Source organism: Haliotis rubra, unplaced genomic scaffold (assembly GCF_003918875.1).
Source record: "Haliotis rubra isolate DU_JTF1 unplaced genomic scaffold, ASM391887v1 Scf32, whole genome shotgun sequence".
NCBI classification, from domain to species: domain Eukaryota; kingdom Metazoa; phylum Mollusca; class Gastropoda; order Lepetellida; family Haliotidae; genus Haliotis; species Haliotis rubra.
The window spans coordinates 409894-431362 of NW_025766991.1; the positions used below are offsets into that span (position 1 = coordinate 409894).

At 40.8% G+C, this 21469-nt stretch overlaps 1 long non-coding RNA gene across 1 annotated transcript; it reads left to right on the forward strand.

Moving 5' to 3' along the window:
• Positions 1-1367: 1367 nt before the first annotated feature.
• On the forward strand, positions 1368-20150 carry LOC124283762. Its single transcript, XR_006900394.1, has 2 exons — positions 1368-1447; positions 20094-20150. It is a non-coding gene; the product is annotated as an uncharacterized LOC124283762 (long non-coding RNA).
• The last annotated feature ends 1319 nt before the right edge of the window (positions 20151-21469 follow it).

Here is a 21469-nt window from a genome sequence, read left to right on the forward strand (position 1 = left end):
GCATGTCAATACCTTTCCACTGTGTGTTTTCTGAACGTTTACGCCTTGCCATGTCAAGTTAACTCAGGTCAGGAAACTACAGTCCACATAATACAATTATGAAAGTTATAACCCGATCTGCTTGGCGCAATTGCAGAACGTGAAAATGCGACCCATAGCTTTTAAGATATTCTGTAAAGCATTCCAGTGTACATGTGTATGATCGCCTGACTGAACCAAAATGTCAAAAATGACCTTGTATTCAGGCGGTACTTAACTAATGTTTATCACGATATATCTTCAAGAAAGTGTCAATGTACGAATAACCCTCTGAAGCCTTAGTGCAGTTGCAGCTGTTCTCGTATCTCGTATTCCCTTACCTTGAAAACGAAAAAGTTGAGTGTACTTTGTAATCACAAGTGAACATGCTTAAAGTATGCAAACAATGCTTGACAAGAAAGCCTATTCGGTCGAACGAGGGACCACATTGTGCAGAATTACAAGCCTGACACAGTGAAGTATGGACATAGGTTTGAAGCTTACTACAATAGGGGGTTGATGCGCTACATCCCGATATAAAATTTTCCAGATTAGACTCATAGTGACGAAAAACATTATGTACCAAAGCCTATTCGTCTCCCCTCGCCGCCATCTTTGACTATTTGTATGCCGTGTTGGGATGCTATGACTGCCGTGTTGGGATGCTATGAATGCCGTTTTGTACGCTCGGTGACCGTTCTCGCGCGCTCTTGTAGCTGATACGCAAGTTTTGTTTCCATTTCAAACGATTAGTCTTCCATTACAGATGTATTGTTTCGGTTTTAGAGGATATTGTTGCAGTTTGGGAAGTTTATTTTCCTATTTTGGTGATTTTTGTTCTGTTTTGGTGTATATGAGTTCAGTTTTGATGATTTGTTCACCGTTTGTATGGTAGGCCTGAGTGCCATCTCTGTTGATGATACCACGGGTATTTGTTATGAAAATTCTGTTATATTGCCTTCGAACCGGTAATTTGTTTCGATCTTACCCAGTCAGTAGGTTTGTGCAATATTCTGCTCGCTCACTCTGTACTTTGAGTTACATAAATGTGATCACATGGCATTACATCATACTCTAGTCACTACCTGATACCACTGTGTTTGTGCTTGATCACTTGCTGTATGACCCGAAAAGCTTTAGGTATAAATATCTTGCAAAAACACGTTTATCTGAACTCGTGACAAACACAAATTCACTCGTGCTTGGATCGCACATGTTAATGTCAGTTTTGTCAAGTCACCTGTATATGATACTTGACAAGAAAAGACAACTCTGACAATGATATGGGTTTGATCATATGGTCATAGTTTGGTATATTTCTTAAAGGGAGTGAATGAGTTTAGTTTTACGCAATATTCCAGCAATATCACGGCGGGGAACACCAGAAAGGGGCTTCACACACTGTACCCATGTGGGGAATCGAAACCGGGTCTTCGGCGTGACTAGCGAACGCTTTAACTACTAGGCTACCCCACCGCCCCTATATTTCTTAAAACTCCTGACCAGTGATTCTTCATAAACGATCCCCACTAAATCGAATTACGTATATACCTGCCCTACAATAATATATACGCGATTTACATGAGCTGTCGACTTAAAAGGAAAACATCAAGGAAAATCTCCATTTAAGTCTGCTAACATTAACTGATATTAATTATAACCTATGTAACGAGAAAACCTTCTGAAACGTTTGTCAAATGTTGACGTAGTTCAGATGATGTGTGATAATCATTATTATCAAAATATAGTAGGCAATAAAGGAAGAAGAGTCACTGTTGAGTCTCTATTATTATCGCCAGTTACGACACTACTGCAGAGGGCTGTCGGGGCTGAAACAAACAGTCTGTTATAACACAGACAGTTTGTATATACATGTATTGAGTTAGCTTGATTTACTACGCGTCAGTGGAAGTGGCCTCCCTGAGAATGCAGTTCGAAACTTTGTAGAACAATCTACTGGTGGTTCGGGCAGCGGCAGAAAATATATATGAATATATTAATTTGTAAACAACCTGGTGAAAATCAGGCGCGTATACGTAGCAAGCCATTTTCTCGTGTAAGGCCGATAGGTTGCAAAACGTTATATACTCATGTCAATAATGGTTGTCACCAACCCCTACCCCACCACACCCCACCCACCATTAATAAACTTGAAGGGGGTGACAACCATTATTGGCATGGGTATATTTAGATAGTATTGAGGAAGCCTAACTTTCATAGCAAGACTCGTGTGTCAGTTGGGGATTTTTTATAATGGTAGCTACCTCCCCTGAGAATGAAGCGAGAGAGAACAGATCTTTGACCACGAAGCTGAACCAGGAGACGGATATAATAACGAAGTGATTCGATGTTTAACTATCGCATAAAGTCAAACAGCCCGAGAATTTACAGAAGTCTGCTGCTGAAGATATTACGAGAGAATGTGATTCCGCGATGATGTCCTTTTATTACACTGGAATTGAATATTGGCGATGTCGTGAAGGGCGAGAAAGAACAACAAGTTTGTGTTGTGGTTGTTCGGAGAAATGTACCGATCGACCAACGTGAGAACGATCGTCCTTCTCTCATATGTTGACTGTTCAACCGCGCTGTTAAGGACGGAATAAACCTGGCAGAAAAGTGCGGGGCGATGTCAAGCCGGGTGTTTAATGGTGGAGACGTGAACAACTTCTCTTGTGATTAGAGATCGATAAAGGAAAGAAATTTCGTTTTTTAAAGAACTAGGGCTCACGGCGTAAGTCAACTAATAGAATAGTGCGTGTGTGTGCGTGCACACGGTATATACACACATACACGCTAATATATATTCAAATTGGGGGTAAATGTGTATGAATATTAACAGAAAACGTATTTTGGGGTAGAAAAAGGACATTTCGGTCAAAATGTAGAATAAATTTGTATATGTCGGCACTTTAATTCTCTCAATGAAACAAAAAACTGATTATATCGACATTGCAGGAGAAATAGAGAGGCCAATTATTTAATGAATAACTAGCAGCTAACAGTATTTTGCGTGATTATCTAAATGAAGGCAATATATGTAAGCGAACAGTCGTGTTGGCAAGCAGGCCAAGAATGGCGATTCTGTGTTGTGGCACACCAACATACCGAAGTAAGGGTTCCATCGTGTGAACAGTTTTCGTTCGTGATGTTGGTTCTGATTATTCGTTCTTTCTGTGTGATAATCTGGTGTCACGTACCTCTGGCGACTCTGCACCACTCACCATAACTATCTTTACCAGCTCATCAGCGTTACGGGCTGAATTACTATCCCTTTGAGTTGTATATAAGTGAAGAATCTTTAATATTGGTAAACGAAAGTATTAGTGTTATTGAATCCCATCTGTGAAACGTGACATTTAGGTTGCATGGGATGAATCTGCAATGTGTATATAGAGATAGCAGTATTAATAATATACTGAGAGAAATAAGTAAAGGATCACAGGAAGCTTAAAGCGTTCTGATATTTTCCAGTTTTCATCGCCACAGCGCTATTCAAAGCTGGTGATGAAAACTGGATAATATTAAAGGAACGTATGGATTTTCCTGTGATCCTTTATTTGTTTCTCTCAGTATATAAGTCACTGTCTACATGCTTTACTGGAGTCATACATAGAGAATACTACACGAGGTCTCATTACATACGAATTATACGAAACGAGTGTCCTTCCTATGGTATCTGACCGAGCGAATGCGAGGTCAGATAACATAGGAAGGTCACGAGTTTCGTATAATTCGTATGTAATGAACCGAATCAATGGTATTTTATTTATTACCCACTTCTTACATGCATTAAATTGACAAAATAGCGTATTTTTGTTATTTTGTGGTTTCGAACCGAAACCGGTTTCATAAAGAGGTTGCGGAAGAGTTTTGTACTGTAGTACAATATTTGCATGACGTCACACTGTAATGACGTCACTGCCTTGGTAACCGACGTCACGATGCATGTCAGTTGTCATCGCCTCGTACAGCCTCCTACAGTAAACTACTCCGTAGCACCCCGTTTCTAGGTTTGCAGTTGCTTCATTCGGCTAACATCACTGGTGGAAACATTGCGTTTATGTTTTTCAACGGATATAATGTCTCAGTTCGACTCACAATTAAACAGCGTTACGGCAACGTTCGCAATGTTTACATTCCCACAATGCATTTAAGTTGTAGAATGAATGAATTCACGTGTTTGTTAAGAATGAAAAAATAGTTACGTCAGAATGTGACCTAATAGACCGATCCAGTCTGTCAATCAAAACTGGCGCATGCGTCAAATTTGGCCAATCAGCAGGCCGGGCCCGCTGTGTGGATTTGTCGGACTTATTTCCGGGGTCAAACGATGCCTCCGAAGCGATGTGCTTCGAATTATGCTATTTACACTCGCTATATTTATTACACGTTGCTGCGACTTGATGTGTACCTTAACAAAACCATTACGGCCAAGACAACAAAAATGGAGGCGGATCAAGAAACGCGATAGGCCTAACGATCAGTTAAATGTCTGCACCATCGTTCAGGAAACCTACGTCTGCCTGCTGATGAGAATTTGCACGAATTTCCACACTTTTGCACATATGCAAAATCATTACCAATTGATGACAACAAATAGCAGTTTAAGACTTTGCAAGTGTTATAAACACGGACAATTCTAGTAACTACAAAATTGTTTTTGCTTAACGTGTTTAGTCACTACTAGGCATTGAGTTGGTACGCCATAAAGCTCAAAAGGGGAAAGGCGAGAAAGCCGTGATACAATGTAAACAAATCTCCTTTTCGGTTACGGTCAACCGAAATAGCAAAACTTGTTACATGAAAAAACAATGTGGCGGATATTGTCCCCTTCGCTCTTAGATATTCTTCAATTTGTCACACATTTTAGGATGTTTTAAGTTTCATAATCACAATCTGAAGGCCTACAGTATCTTGTTAACAGAGAAAAATATTCGAGGAGTAATGTTTTTTATTCAAACGGAAATATTGTCAGTGTCAGCAGTTGCCTATCATGCACTATCCAAGTATCAAACTTAATTCATATGAGTGCCTATAAAACCATGCTTTAAATATTTCAGCTTTTTTATAAAGAGTTGCATGGGACTTTGAATTGAATTACCTTCCTCCATGTTGATCGAATACGAAAACTATGTGAGAAGAATAGTGATCGACTTTCTGGAGTATTGGACGGAGTGAAATAAAGTGTATATCTTAATTATGAGAACATTATTTGAAGTTTTGTTACCACATAAATTATTCACATATATTGGTACATTTTAGGAGTAATATTACAACTGTAATTTTGATTAATTCACTGGAAATGATAGCAAGGTATGTTTTAAGAATCTTGCTTTTTTTAGTAAACGTGGAAGGGTAATAAAATTAATAATAATCTAATCAATAATAAATAATTATTTAATTGATTGACATATCAGATTCTTATGATTTTAAGGCAGAACTAGGCAAACAAACACCATACATATCATGGCAGGACAATCACTTGGTATTAACTTAGTTTCTTGGCTCCTGCTTTTACATGTTTTTTTAAATACTACATTTACTAATAATATAATTCTGAAAGTGATTGCTAGTATCATAACTCATTAAATATATTTCAACATCCAGAGAATTTAAAAAGCAAAGGCTACGTTTTGGTCAAACCCTGCAGGGCCTAGATTTTCGAAGCACTAAGATAAGCGCTAAGATAGTCGGAAGTGCCATGCATTAACATTAACTTACGACTATCTTAGCGCTAAGAGAGCTTCGAAAATCTAGGCCCTGGAACAGAATAACTTACAAAAATCTCAGTTGACTTTTCATGTAACAGAATAAATATTGAAACATATATTTAACCCATATTTGATGTAATTCTTCTGATAAATCATCAGTTTTTTAGGAGGTTATCAAAATTTGAAGACTGAGCCAAAGTTAGTGTTTATTAAGATGATGGATTTTGACATATTTTTAAGGTTTGTTGATGGTTATTTGGAAAATGAGCTTCATTTAAGAATTGAATGTCAGTTTGTGTGTTTGCACTGAAAAATGAACGATGTCAAAGCGGTGTTCAAACTCGTGTGAACGAGCGAGTTTACGAGCGAGTTCACGCGCGAGTTTGAACAACGCTTTGACATCGTTCATTTTTCAGTGCAAACACACAAACTGACATTCAATTCTTACAATTTCGCAATTTGAAGTATACACATACGTTTTCCACCCCTTTGCGATTTTTCTTTTACACATGTATCCCAACCCTTGAAGAAATAGTTCTCAAAGTATTCGATCTTTAAAATATAACAACAAATTCGTTATGAGGTTTGAAACTGCTTTAATAAGTATAATCAATAACAGTATCAAACAGAAACAAATATCAGAAGCAATAACAATACCATTTTAACAAACTGGCATTGTACCTTTTCACTTGTAAATACCTTGTTTGACCGCGTAATAATACACTGACCGACTTCGAAGTTGTGCGGCGTGGCGAATAGGAAACAGATCTTGTTGTATTCTATTTATTTGTGATTGTTTATTGTGAAATTTATTGAGCAGTTGTTAAATACACCTCGGGGCAGAAAACCGCCGGATGAACTCGCAAACTGCGAGACATTAAACTCCTGTGAAAAGGAACAATGTTCGGCAATCCGTTTGGTAGTGACATTGCCAAACTTGGGGTGACTTGAAACAGGTTCGTTCGCGAAATTGGTATCACCAATTATTGGGGGTCCTTGAAACCGAAGCGAAAAACGTTCACACACGTATGAACGGTGTTTACACAAGTATGAACGATTAGAGGGGTTCAAGAGTAATGAACCTTGAAATTTAGATCACATGACCGCTCTCTCAACCAACCAACGTTCGTGAATCTGTGTAAATTGAAAGCACGAAATTATTATGTAATTGTATTGACAGAAGGCTTTGAACATAGGATATATTCTTTGCACCTTATTTACACTAGTAGTTAGCAGTTAAACGTCTCTGATGAAAAAAACAATAGATCTACATTTGTATTTTGTGTAACATTCTATTTTAATGCTAGTTAATTGTTCGGATAACTGTGGATCTTCTGTTCCAAGATTTTGCATCACATGTTTCCTATTTCTGGAAGATGGCTCAGCTAGTGTACAGGTGCAGACTGTACGTTTGATCTTTTTTTTGTGTTCTGGTACTGTGACACTGTACATAAACGCTGGCAGTTCATGAAGTCCAGTATTGTGGAAGTTTGTATGTAAATTATGATTCAACAACAAAGTACATATAGAAAAGTAAAATGGAAATGATTAAAAAAATGATTTCCTTATATTCAGTGTCAGTTTATCATGGTGTACAGATTTTGAAGGAGAGAAACTTTACTGAGAATTGCTGGAGATCAGCTGTTGAATATTTGCTTCTGGGTATGTCCAGATCTAGATACATCCATGGAAACATACTGTTTACAAGCCCAATTACTTTTCCAGATTTCCAAATGTGATTGATTTGTTTACATAAATTATATACAGACAAATAAAGTGCATGAAGTAGTACACGGGAAATATTTTCTGCTTTTTATTTACCATTCTCTTAATTCATTAAAAGATAGAAACCCATGTTTTCAGATTATTGAACTAAATTTGAACAACGCCAACGGATAACTAAAGGCGCCACGCGCAGTGTTGATAATCTATTTATAGATACCAAAACGATCTGCAACATGAACATGTGGTTGTGTTCACGAGTTTTATAAAATTATAAACTCAAACAACAAAATTTCAGTTACCCTTCCCCTGCTAATATCTGTGACGGAGGTGAATTGCCAGATAGATTAATTGATTCGAAAGAAATTACGCTTCCTACAGTCTCAGCAGCTAGTCGAGACGATTTTTCATCGGGCATGTAACTCATTTTCACTCGCCAGTTGCAATCTGCCAGCTATAATATAATAAAAATCACATACGTATAACTTGCCTCTTTAAATAACATTCACAAACGACGGATACCAAAGTATCACAAGCAGAATTCATCAACAACGTTCGCAATCACGTAATGTTTCGCCGGCGGTGACGCCATTGTGATTTGTCAGTGGTTGTCCCCCCCTAACGTCAAAAACGAAGTTGGCGGGGCTTATCTGCCGGGACTGGATCGGTCTATTGAGAGGTCATCGGTTATCCCAATCAAATCGTTATAATCTCAGGTCAAGTCGTTACGACACAGGTCAACGCGATACGACACTCGTGTGAGGTGGAGTCTACTAATGCCTACAGTGAATAATGCCTACAGTGTTAAATAAACAACTTTACGCACCAGTGCTGCTGATTGCACCTGCCTTCAACCTTTCAATAAAGTGGCATGGTCCTATTTCAAAGTGCACTAATGCCTACAGTATATAGAAAACAGTAACTTTCTATGTTGAGAGACATTTTATTTGGTCATTCATATACATATGTACATTCATATACATATCTTTCACATTGTTGTCATATTTTTCTTAATTTTCTTAATTTTCTTAAACTTTATTCATATCTTTCACATAGTAGTTTGTTTTGAGATAAATAAATTTATATAAATAAACATAATCATTTATTTGGATTAAAATGTAATTAAAACTTAATTTGATTCATGATTATATATACATATATACATCTTTCACACAGTCAACTACCACATTCATTAATAAAGTCATTGTGGTAACCAAAAGTAATTTACATGTATACACTAGGCCATGGATGACGTACAGCTGATCCCAGAGAGGAGGACAGGAGTAGAAGGTGCCGTCCATGTAGAGGGTGTCCACTTCTTGCAGGAGGGTCAGGCGGTCACTTGTGGCGAAGCAGAGAATCTTGTCATCATCACCGTCATCAATGCAGAGGAAGGGCAGTCCATCTGTAGTCTCCTTGAAGAAGTCGGGTAGATTCACCTCGCTGAGCGTCTGGGGAAGTGGCGGCATCATCTTCCGTCTCTGCTTGTAGAGTCCACTCTTCATAGAATGGAACGACTTGACTGTTGCTGCTTCACCTTGGTCAAGTCGGGAAATCTCCTCATCGTAGATCACCTGAACTGGCGTCGTCTCAGTCTGTACCCGCTGCCTCAGGGAACTGGCAATCTTCAGGGCTACCTGGTCTTCTTGTGGGTGGTTGTGTGGGGTCTGATTCCGAACAAACTGTCCGACTGTCGTACACTTGCCAAAGCAGCCACCTTGAACACACTTCCAGTGTACACACGTCTGTCGCCTGTTGTTGAGTCTGTAGCGGTATCCCTCCAAGAGTACCTGCTGTCCTCCTTTCTGTGATGTGAAGTATTCGACTTTCTTGGGATTTGCCATGATTTGCAATGAAGATTTGTATCACAAGCATTTTAAAGCAATACATTTCCTTCTCCCTTTAATAATCTCTCAATTAGCATGCAACTACCCATACGTTGACCACGTGGGTAATAAAGTGGAGTCCTTTTATGATTACTCAGTGTGAGAGAAAGTGATTTACAGCACAAACAATACACGAACAAGGACGTCAAATAATACATTGCGTTAGCGAAGTCAAGTTTAGTTAAAAAGCACATTAACAATACAAAGAATATACGGAAAGGAAGTCAAGTAATACATTATATTACATAAATCTACATGAATTGCAGATTTGTGTCCTGTTTAATAGCCACGTTGAGAAACCCCAGACAGTCATCGGACCGTGAGATTCGCAATCTGATTGTGTTACATCCGGATATATTCATATATATTCACCGATGCGTGCTTATTGTGTAAGGAATGACTTTGCAACACAACAACCATGTCATTACGGGGGGTTCCCGTTTTGCCGGACGATTTCGTTCTAGATAAAAATTCACTGATGCGCGATAATCCTTAAACAATAGGGGATTAACTTATAGTGTTTTTCGGCTATATGTACACACTATAACTTCATCTCGATGTTTTCATTTCAGCACTTCAACATTTTATGTGTATTTTCTCTTCATGATAAAATTCATAAATACACATTTCGTGCATCTTCAGAAAATGAGAAAATGGTAACTGAAGACATATAAATAAATCTGCATAAATATTTTTCCATAACTATACATAAAGATTTTTGTTCATAAATATACGTAAATAATAATTATTCCAACACAGGGACACCAACTAGGTCTGACACAAGATCCGCTTGAAATCGGAATGAACTGAATTTTGCAATGAGGGAACTATGTCTACATTCTTTATATACAGGCACAATGGCAGAAACAATCATTTGAATAGGTTTCACTCAATTTAGCTGGTATAATTCGAGTTCACTCAAATTAGTTACTAGAAATCGAGTTCACCCAAAACAAATTCGTGTAATTATTGAGTTGGAACTCTGCCAAACGCTCATGTCCCCCAAATGAGACTATGGGTGACAACTACTCACTGAAAGCAGACTATAGCCAGCAAACTAGCGGACCGTTACTCTTAATCCGTTATCATCACATCAGCTGTCCGGCAACGTGGGGTGTGACCGTCATTACCAGTGTATAGATCTCAGCCCTGTATTTTGTATCTTGTTTATGACCCACCATTGCATGCGCTTATACATTCAACTCCCAAGTAGGGAGCCAGTTGAACGGTGTCGAAAGCTCAAAGTAGATATTTGCAACCTATATAGTCAAAGATGCATTTAAAAGCATCTGGGTTCGTTGGACGGCACAATGAATATTGCGTTTGAAAGGGGCGCAACGGTTAGTCTCTGAATATATATTAATTTGATAGTAACAAATATACCCATTTAGACTGAATAGGAACCCCAGTGATATGGGAGAGAGTTGCTTCATATAGGGCTTTTTGCAGGGAGGGCTAGTGTATAGGCAGTAGGGAAAATAATGTGGTTCAGGGACTGTGAGACAGACTAGGAGCACGAGTGACTCAGTCTTCCATGCCGCTGCAATTCACTGTGCAGAGTTGTGTCCCTTGGACCGTCAGATCCGCATGGCAGGTTTCGAATCCAAGATTTCCCCGATTTTGTTTCCAGATTTATTTGCACCATTAAAGCGCTCACTGGTTTCACCCAAGTGATAAATGACGTGATAACTGCACCACTTTTCTCCATAATGTATAAGACACACGGCTATTTAAACAGAATTCTGTTCAAAGCGGCAATAAAACTATACTGGGAAAATTGGTATGTGTGTGGAATGGACAAATCAAACCGCTATACTCAGGGTATTCTGAGATCTGAACCCAGGACAACCATGACCAGCAGCCAAGCACCCTGACCACGAGCCCACCCAGACCACTTTCAAGCCCACCCTGACCACGAGCCCACCCAGACCACTTTCAACCACAACCATTCACTGTCAATTTGAAATTCACTTCCTAACCACAATACCGAACATTCCTTGGTACACTGTTTATGTAAGCAAAACATATATATCATAAAATGTCCAAGGCGTGTTTATAATTCTGTTTTAATCCAAGCATGTGTATGATGTGAGCGTCTCCCCGAAAAAGGCTAGGGATTCCTCTACCAGCATGCACGGCAGGGAAAAGCGTGACTGTATACACCTATGTTTGACTGTGGCTAAAATTAAAACAAAATAAACAAAATATTTATCGATAGTTTCGATGTTTTTATTCGGTTATCATAGTCACGGGTGTTCGAATAACTGTTTTGACAAGAAATTAAAAAAATAAAAATCTAGACTTTTGCAGTCATAGACTTTTTTTATGATTAACACATATTTCAAATTTGAACGAAATCGGTGAAGAAAGAATGATTTGAGAAAATTCTACCGCTTCACTCATAACATAAAATACACCTTGTTATTCGAACCCCTGCGATCATAGTTGTGTTTAAGGCCCTATGTGTTCAGTGTTTCGTTGACCGGTTTCAGCCTTGCAACGTTTTGATAACGTTTGAATTTGTTGGTCTAAACCAATTTTCAAATATATACTTACTTAAGTTCTGCAGTTTATTTCTTATTTGAATTCTCGATGTCCACAATAAGTTAAGTCACGGATATCTGTCTCAGTGTTCATATGCGAGCCTGGGTATAATGCCTGATGCCTGATGTACTAGCTACACAGTTTTCAACCCAATTCTTAATACTTTGCTCTCATCCGAAAGTTTTATACAATTCTTCAGATGCTTGGCTTCAGGCTTTGTCGTGAACCGTATTCAGTAGGAGTTGTCTCCCCTGGACCGTATGGCTTGCGATTCTAGTTGCACCGTACGTAAAATCCCCTGCTTCAACTTAAATGAAGATATTTTTATCTTACGATTGTCATTGTCAGACAAGGTGAATATTTTGTTAAAATAATAATTGAAAATGATAAGATGATGTTTATAATACAACACATTTGAACATAATTTAATTTTCTTTTAAATCAATCATTTAAGGAAAAAGCCTTACACTTGCCAATGGCTAGTCTTTGAGTTCTGTTGAATTTTGTAATGGAATTAGAACCTCAAAACCTTGAATTCTGATTAATGAGACAAGCAGAAAACAAACATTACTATACTGACACCCCAACACAGACATATGTATAATTCATGACGCCAAAATACCTTTTCCAACACAACTCAGAGAATTCAAAATTTGAAAAATTGAATGTTTGAACGTTTTTTCTGAAGGATAGTGAAGGCGAGTTTCATTTGACGCCGCCGTGAACAGTTATTTCACACCGTGTCAGCCAAATGTGGGTGGAAATCCCAAAGTGATGCATGTCTCAGATGTTTGCTATAAACTGATCGGGACGAACAGGGATTCGAACCCACGTGCCCAAGGGATGCAACTCTGAACAGCATGTCACGGCGAGTACGACAACTGGGCGTCATTAGGTTCCACTACACTACATGAGAATCGTTTGCTCGCTGAGCCGGTCCGTTTGTAAACAACTGAAGATACAGAGACATGTGACAGCTTTGATTGGATTTAATAGTGTAAGATGTTTATATTTTTCAAAATCACATCCATCCAGTAATTAAAACTGACCACAATTTTAAGTATTTAGTGCTGTCATTTTTATCACCATGATATGCTTATGTGTGTACAGATATTTTCAAGTGTGTGACATTTGGTGGGGAACTAGGGTTGATGTGTTCCGCTTCCTGTGCTCGGAAAATTATCCGGACAAAATTGTGTTTTATTGTAGATTAAAGGCCAGACTTTACCCATGTGTACATGGAATGGCTGTTGATAGCCTGCATAATTTTAAACAAAATATAAGGTTACTATAGAAGTCTATGGGAAAACATTTGGTGTTGTGTAACCATTAGGACAAACTGTTGTCAAAGTTAAGTCATTCTGTTGTTTGTAGTCAACATGTATATTTCATCTGACGAATTAGAAAAATATTCATATGTTATATGCATGTACACATATTTCCACTTTTTAGGCGACTGACGGGATCGGGTAGTCAGACTCGCTGACTTGGTCGACAAATGTCATCGTATCCTAATTGCGTAAATCGATGCTTATGCCCTTGATCACTGGATTGTCTGGTCATGGCTCGATTATTTACAGACCGCCGCCATATAGCTGGAATATTGTTAAGTGCGGCGTTCAACAACAACCAAATCTTTTTACGCTGAGATAAAATTATAATCAGCAACAATATGTGTTAATAAGTTGTCTGATAAACCATAAATTGTTAGTATCAGCTGAACTCACTGGTGTGTCGTCCATTCATTTCTTCATGTATCTGATATTTGATATGGAAGGTAAACTGGGTAGCCCGCAGGTTAAGTGCGGACCAGTGTAAAATGATAATGCTCTCATTTGGCCTAACTATGAGCCATTATCGATGACGCCGCAATAAGACATATAATCTAAATTATAATTGTCATACTAACGGAAGCAAACATGTCGATCAGTGCGGCTGTCGACTCTCATGACTGAGCAGGGTACCTCAGGAGTCGACTGATGCATGATAGAGCAGGGTACCTCAGGAGTCGACTGATGCATGATAGAGCAGGGTACCTCAGGAGTCGACTGATGCATGATAGAGCAGGGTACCTCAGGAGTCGACTGATGCATGATAGAGCAGGGTACCTCAGGAGTCGACTGATGATTGGTAGAGCAGGGTACCTCAGGAGTCGACTGATGCATGATAGAGCAGGGTACCTCAGGAGTCGACTGATGCATGATAGAGCAGGGTACCTCAGGAGTCGACTGATGCATGATAGAGCAGGGTACCTCAGGAGTCGACTGATGCATGATAGAGCAGGGTACCTCAGGAGTCGACTGATGCATGATAGAGCAGGGTACCTCAGGAGTCGACTGATGCATGATAGAGCAGGGTACCTCAGGAGTCGACTGATGCATGATAGAGCAGGGTACCTCAGGAGCCGACTGATGCATGATAGAGCAGGGTACCTCAGGAGTCGACTGATGCATGATAGAGCAGGGTACCTCAGAAGTCGACTGATGCATGATAGAGCAGAGGAGCCGACTGATGCATGATAGAGCATGATATATGGGTGCCTCAGGAGCCGACTGATGCATGATAGAGCAGGGTACCTCAGAAGTCGACTGATGCATGATAGAGCAGGGTACCTCAGGAGTCGACTGATGCATGGTAGAGCAGGGTACCTCAGGAGTCGACTGATGCATGATATATGGGTGCACATATAGGAGTCGACTGATGCATGATATATGGGTGCACATATAGGAGTCGACTGATGCATGATATATGGGTGCACATATAGGAGTCGACTGATGCATGATATATGGGTGCACATATAGGAGTCGACTGATGCATGATATATGGGTGCACATATAGGAGTCGACTGATGCATGATATATGGGTGCACATATAGGAGTCGACTGATGCATGATATATGGGTGCACATATAGGAGTCATTTGAATGTACTTAGAGGTGAGGTGAGGTGAAATCTGGTTTAACGTCGTGCTTGAGAATATTTCGCTCATATGACGACGTGCATGCGCGTGTATGTGTATGTGCGGCTGCACTCAGCAATAGTCCAGCTACATGGGGCGGTCTGTAAATAATAGAATCTGAACCAGACAATCCAATGATCAACAGCATGAGCATCGTTATACGCAATTTGGATACGATGACGTGTCAACCAAGTCAGCGAGCCTGACCACCCGATCCCGTTAGTCGCCTCTTACCGGAATATTGCTGGGCGCGGCGGTAGAGAATCAACCAGCCAGCCAATCCAAATACCTCTGGTTTAATGGTAGACCTTGGGCTTGTCTTTCTAAAGTGACGATGAGAGTTTACTCGAATTTACATAGCAAGCGTAGGTACATTATTCTTCCACAAACAGAACAATATGTTGAAGTAAATTCTCTGTCATCATGAAGCAAACATTCTAAATCCCCAGAGTTATTCATTGATATATGTGTAATTTGTATTGTATCTCTATGAGTAATATATACTTGCGTCCTTTTATAGCTTATTTCAATTACTTTTAGGACGAATGAAATTAATCAAATTGCACCACTCCTTTGAAATATACGAGAAACGGAGACAGACAGAAATATACAATGACGGTTTGATGGTCTTGTCATGCAGCCTCCTGAAGACGCATAATGAAGACAAGTGTAGTGAAAGCGCAATGCCTCATAATGTTACCTTGTCCGACGGGTACAATGCGTGTTGTCTGGCCTGTGTAGACAGGCAATAAAGTAGACCGCATGCAGACTACGACAGTGGTATCACAGTGGGACATTGTACAGATGTCAAGTGAGCCATGGACCAATAAACCAGACATATACAGGGGAAAGCACTCCGGGCTGGACAATTGCCATGTTTTGGCCCCGAACAGGTCACACAAATTACTACTGCAGGCTCGGCATTAGCATCATGCAGAAAAGGGCTCAGCACCTGCTCCACCGTGGACGTGGTGGCCATGCCGTCATTCTCTTTGCAAATCTAGCTACGTCTCTTAATAACACCAGAAACGAATGATCGTGTGTTCGAATCCAGGTTCTCAGTTTGTCATCACAGTAAACACCCGGGGCGGTGGGGTAGCCTAGTGATTAAAGCGTTCGCTCGTCACGCCGAATGCCTGGGTTCGATTCCCCACATGGATACAATGTGTGAAGCCCATTTTTGTTGTCCCCCGCCGTGATATTTCTGGAATATTGCTAAAACCGGAGTAAAACTAAACTCATTAATTGTCAGATATTCAAATAAGTCACCACACTCACTCACAACGTAGGGTTGTGCTCCTATAGCCTGAAACTGACACGTCGTGACATAGCTGGAATACTGTCCACGGAACAGACATCTCTTTGCTGCTGCTGCTACTGCCTTTTTGCGTTATGTACCGTTAAAATAATTGTACCGTTAACGTAAAACCCTTGTGCAATTTCCTATTCTTATCCCTGGAACACAGAACGAGTATATCAAGAAAGCTAAAGACATAAAGAGCACCTGATTTGTCCAAAATAACACACATCCTTCCAACTGCAATCGTTCTTTGACTTGTTTTGAATAGTGTATAAGGAAACCTATACTAAATAAATATACCGGTTATAAACCCATCGCAGTTGAAGGTCGAGGTCACTTTACGATTGGGTTGTGGATTACACGCAAGTCGTAGAAGGATATTCCTGAATTGTCCCTGTTTATTTTGGTGCAACCAGTCTTCTGGAAAGTGTTGCGTCTTGCATCGTCCAAGCTAGCTCCTCACAGTTCTCAAGCCCCGGGGCGAAGTTTGCGCGAATGAACTACCAAGGGAGGTCACTCTAAATAAAGGTAATTACCACGACTCAACATTGTACGGGCGCCTCTATTAACCTGCAGTCACAACCATCAGAAAAGAAGCAGTATTAATAAAATGTTTGAGATATGTAGTCATCATCATCATCATCATCAAAATCTTTATTACGTATGAAGGCCACAGGCCCTTATAATATTAATATACATATTCCAAACAGCTATGTAGTCAAAGAAATATACCAACAAACTTTTAAAGCCCAATCGAAATTTGAAAAAGAAATGAACTCAAGCGCCACCTTTGTTGGCACCAATATTTCTTTTATTTGTAGTTTAATTAAATCTAGGCAGTAGTGCCAATGTAAAGGTAGATTATTCAAGCTGATGACGTGCCAGGGTCTCTGCAATCTTGCTTGGATGTTCCAGACGACAGTCGGTTCACTTCAGTCAGCTTCCAGACATCGCCTTCTACTCACTTCTGACACCTTATTAGCGTGATGACATCAATAAAACACCTACCTCGTCGCCATGATCCCGTCTAATTGTCCACTTCCCCAGTGCAGGCACGGTTTGATGGGCTGCACCGCGTCCTTCTATGTAATTACGTCTATTGATCGAACATGTTCTAGTAGGTGGTCATTTGATGCATGTGGGAGGGACGAGGATGTCGAGTATCAAGTCCAGACAGAGGGTACACATGTTGGTTTGCATATGGATATGTAATAACTATATCATAAAGGATAGCTTTGATGTTCTCCCAAGGATGATATTGGCTATTTTACGTTGGGAAAGTCTGGAGATCAAATCGTGTATAGACCAACGAACAAGTCGATTTTGCAATTTCTGAGCACGTTCGAATCCTATTTAGAGTCCAGATGGTATAGGGCACAGAAAATCATCCAGCTAAATTATGTAAAGACGCGTTTTCGTTAATATTTTCAAACCATAATGCTTCAATATATCCTGCATCCACAATGCAAAAGCGGCTGTGGTGTAGTCGAATGGTTAAAGCGTTGGTTCGTCACGACGAAAAGCCGGTTTCTATTCCCCGTTCAGTATACAATGAAGTGCCCGTACTTGGAGCCCTCCGACATGTTTTACAGGCATATTTCTGGAACAGGGCAAAAACAACTTCACTCACTCAAATCCGTGTGGCAGGATTAGTTTCTTTATATCACACATTTCGAAAATCCAAGCTCGCTCCCAGAGCAGAGACCAATGATAGGTTGTGACAAATCTCCCAGCTGATAACGGGAACACAAACATGTAGCCTCATTAATACCTGTGTCACTTTCAATCGACGTTTACGATGTATCCCTCAGAAAACTTGTCAGCGTCTATAGACTAGACAAAGCCGTCACGAGGTCCCTGTTGTCAATGCATTGGAAGCATAATGAAAGTCACTGAGACTGGTATTTGAGTCTTGCTTAACTAAGCCTTTGAAAGAAAAACATCTACCACTGTATATTTTTTCACGAACCATCTTTCTGTCACAGTGTCCCTATGTTTCACGCCTTCTGCCTTAGTGTCTCCTATGCTAAACCTTCATTCTGTCCACGGGTCCCCTCTGATCTTAATACACCGGCAATATGGTCTGAACCATATTTCTGCCCCAGTATGCTCGAGACTGAACGATCCTCCCTGCCCCAGTGTTGCCTGGTCTGAACCATATTTCTGGTCTGGAACCCAGTATACTGTTGCCTGGTCTGAACCATATTTTTGTCCCAGTATACTCGAGACTGAACGATCCTCCTGCCCCAGTGTCCCCTGGTCTGAACCATATTTTTGTCTCAGTATACTCGAGACTGAACGATCCTCCTGCCCCACTGTCCCCTGGTCTGAACCATATTTCTGTCCCAGTATACTCGAGACTGAACGATCCTTCTGCTCCAATGTCCCCTGGTCTGAACCATATTTCTGTCCCAGTATACTCGAGACTGAACGATCCTTCTGCTCCAGTGTCCCCTGGTCTGAACCATATTTCTGTCTCAGTATACTCGAGACTGAACGATCCTCCTGCCCCAGTGTCCCCTGGTCTGAACCATATTTCTGTCCCAGTATACTCGAGACTGAACGATCCTTCTGCTCCAGTGTTCTCTGGTCTGAACCATATTTCTGTCCCAGTATACTCGAGACTGAACGATCCTCCTGCCCCAGTGTCCCCTGGTCTGAACCATATTTCTGTCCCTGGTCTGAAGTATTCTCCCAGACTGAACGATCCTTCTGCCCCAGTGTCCCCTGGTCTGAACCATATTTTTGTCCCAGTATACTCGAGACTGAAGGATCCTCCTGCCCCCTTCTGCTCCAATGTGTCTCTGGTCTGAACCATATTTCTGTCTCAGTATACTCGAGACTGAACGATCCTTCTACTCCAGTGTCCCTGGTCTGAACCATAGACTGAACGATCCTTTGTTGTCCCAGTATACTCGAGACTGAAGGGATCCTCCTGCTCCCAGTGTTGTCAGTATGCTCTGGTCTGAACGAGACATATTGGTCTGTCCAGTATACTCGAGACTGAATCCCCTTTCCCATCCCTGGTCTGAACCATATTTTTTGTCTCAGTATACTCGAGACTGAAGGATCCTTCTACTGAAGGATTTGCCTCATTGTCCCTGTCTCATGTTTCTACTCGAGTGCTCCCAGTGTCCCCTGGTCTGAACCATATTTTTGTCTCAGTATACTCGAGACTCCTCCCTGCCCAGTGTCCCCTGGTCTGAACCATATTTCTGTCCCAGTATACTCGAGACTGAACGAAGTGTCCCTGGTCTGAACCATATTTCGCCCAGACTGAACGATCCTTCTACTCCCTGTCCCCTGGTCTGACTGAACGATCCTGAACGATCCTTGATCCCCCGCCCAAGTGTCCCTCGTCTGAACCATATATTTCTGTCTCCAGTGTCCCTGGTCTGAACCATATTTCTGTCTCAGTATACTCGAGACTGAACGATCCTCCTGCCCCAGTGTCCCCTGGTCTGAACCATATTTCTGTCCCAGTATACTCGAGACTGAACGATCCTCCTGCTCCAGTGTTTTCTGGTCTGAACCATATTTCTGTCCCAGTATACTCGAGACTTAACGATCCTCCTGCCCCAGTGTTTTCTGGTCTGAGCCATATTTCTGTCCCTCTATACTCTAAAGTTAACCTCTCTTCTCTTGTGTTTCAGTGTCGTCTACCTGAACCATCCTGCTGTACGCGTTTTTTATTATCATGAACTATCCTTCTGTCCAAGTGTACATTTGATCTATCGTTTTGAATTTATCCATGGCTAAAATGTCAACAGAGTACATTTTAGGTTGTATGTTAATTGTGTCATTTTGCTTTGGCTTTATTCATCCGCAACCCTAGAAAATAATGAGTGAGTGAGTTTAGTTTTACACCGCTTTTTAGCAATATTCCGGCAATATCGAGGGACACCAGAAATGGGCTTCACACATTGTGCCCCTGTGGGGAATCGAACCCAGGTCTTCGGCGTGACGAGAGGAGGCTTTAGCCACTAGGTGAACCCACCGCCCCCGAAAATAATGACCTACTGCTATGAGACCAACTGCCAAATTCTCTTCGTGACAGTTAGCTTTTTCAACAGGGGCGGTGGGGTAGCCTAGTGGTTCGTTTGTGACGCCGAAGACCCAGGTTCGATTCCCTACATGGGTACAATGTGTGTAGCCGATTTCGGGTGTTCCCCGCAGTGAAGTTGTTGTAACAATTTAAATGTGGCGTAAAACCTAACGCGCTCTTTTCACAGAAACGAGGTACATATATTTCAATAATTGCTTGAGGAATGAGGATTTCTAAAAGTATTTCTGGTTCTCAAATATATTTCAGCTACATGTAGTTCATACTGATGCTTTACCCTCCCCATTCACTAAAATGACCCAAGTGTCTCTATTGCTATTGCGAAATTGTGTTTCAGCTGGTTGTTATTGCGTAACTGGGTCATATTCAGCGTGAAGATATGGGACATCAATTGCGTCAGTTCATTAAAACTAATTTATATTTGTGCGAGAAAAATGATCTTCACTGAACAATGAGGGATGTTAAGTGAGTGAGTGAGCTAAATTCGAAGAGTCGTATTGCATATTTTTCCTTGGTGCATTTTATATCTGAGGACATTTGATGCGTCATTTACAAGTAATTATGATACAACAGTAATGATCCATTTTAAGTCGCTTTGTGTCCTCACAATAGAACCGTTCCTGTCAGAGTTGCAAATGTTCCGAGTGACGCAGAGTGTCACCTCCTGTAATCAAAGATGGGATAATTACTGTTTCACCAACAGCACCACAGCCACTCGGCATCAAATGCTGATGCAAACTATCATTATGTATTCTGTTTGGAATGAGTGGAGTCAGCCACGTTGTAGTCAGCGGCTCCGTGGACGGACACATGCATATGTCATCTGCTGAGCAGTGGTAACACTTGGCACACACCGGCCTGCGACATCGTGATCCCATTTAGAATATCTTCAGTTAGTTATTTCGGGAACAGGTGCCTTGATAAATCAGAAAATGTGGTCTGTTTTTGTATTCTCCGTTGAATGTACCCAGGAGGCATAGTATAGACCATCACAAGTAAAGACCACATATTCAGTTAAGTATTGGAAGATTGCAAGGGCGAGTGAGGATTAGTTCTGTATGCCCAGTATGTATCAAGGGAGCAGTCAGTGATGACCGGTACTGTATACCCAGTATCCCCAAGGGTAAGTGATGATTAGTACTGTATACCCAGTATCCCCAAGGGTAAGTGATGATTAGTACTGTATGCCCAGTATGTATCAAGGGAGCAGTCAGTGATGACCGGTACTGTATACCCAGTATCCCCAAGGGTAAGTGATGATTAG